This window comes from Gobio gobio, assembly GCF_949357685.1.
Source record: "Gobio gobio genome assembly, chromosome: 11".
NCBI classification, from domain to species: Eukaryota; Metazoa; Chordata; class Actinopteri; order Cypriniformes; family Gobionidae; genus Gobio; species Gobio gobio.
The window spans coordinates 6,568,616-6,569,821 of record NC_137104.1 but is presented as its reverse complement, the minus strand read 5'-3'; positions in this window follow the sequence as shown (position 1 = coordinate 6,569,821).

Below are 1,206 nucleotides of genomic sequence, written 5' to 3'. Positions count from 1 at the left end.
TGACCTTGATGATGCCGCATCAGGGGCCAGTTGCATAAACTTAGCCATTATGTTTAGATTGTGTCTTAAGAAATAATTTGACACACTAGTAATTAGTCAAGAGGTAATCAGACTTACTTTTCTGTTTCAAATTAGACCAATCTAACTTTTTATGTAACTGACTTTAAAAAGTTAAGAACAGTCTTGAAGAAAAAAATAGACGACTAACTTTTAAGACTAGTCTAAGCAGTTTATGCAACCGGCCCCAGTTCTTCAAAGCGTCCAGCAACCCAACTCATTCATGTCTACAGACCCAGATGTTTCCCCAGGACATGCAGCATTTAGTCAACTTCCTGTTGATAGCTACTTCCAGGATATGCCTTATTTATCTGAAGAGCTTGAAAGAACTTCATGCAAGTGGTATCTTCTGTTTTTCCAGAAGCCACCCTTTGCCTAGATTACAGCTTTGCACACTCCTGGCATTCTCCATTTCATGAGGGCACTGCTTTTTCTTTGCTCTGGCTCATTGCTTGAGGAAAAAAAACATAATAATATAGATTTTTGGTGAATTTTTATGTCATATATAACATTTATATTTCTCTACTAAGCTAATTTCACCCACACCAGTCACATTTTTGAATAGTATACTGTATATACATACTTAATGTGCGTGAGCTTGCATCCCCCCCCCCCCCCCCCCCTAATATTTACATTAAACAGGGACAGAAGGAGGGAAACAGGCGACAGTCAGTTTTTCCGTTGTAGTTTTAGTGTTAATGTGAGAGACTGGTCAGCGAGAGCTAAAGGGAAGCTAGATAAACAGCGCTCTCTGGTGTGGTGAAATTATATCTGCAATCTGGTATTATATCTGTCTATGTAAAAACATTTTGCATAGCAACTAAATTGAGTAAATAAGTTTTGAACAATGTCAGAATTAACTTAAAATTGTATTTATCAGTCTAATATAAAACGAGGCCAAAATAATAGTTAGCATCTACTCGAGTGCTAACACAGGAAAGCTTGTTTCCCCCACACACAAAAAAACATTTTAAAATATATTTTTGACTTTTTTGAGTTATATCTTGCAGTTCTGATTTTATATCAGGCAATTCTGAGAATAAATAAATAATAATAATAAATCAATTGCGAGTAATAAAGTCCAATTCTGATGGGGTAAAAATACTTTTCTCAGAATTCCGACTTTACATCACGCAATTCTGACTTTAT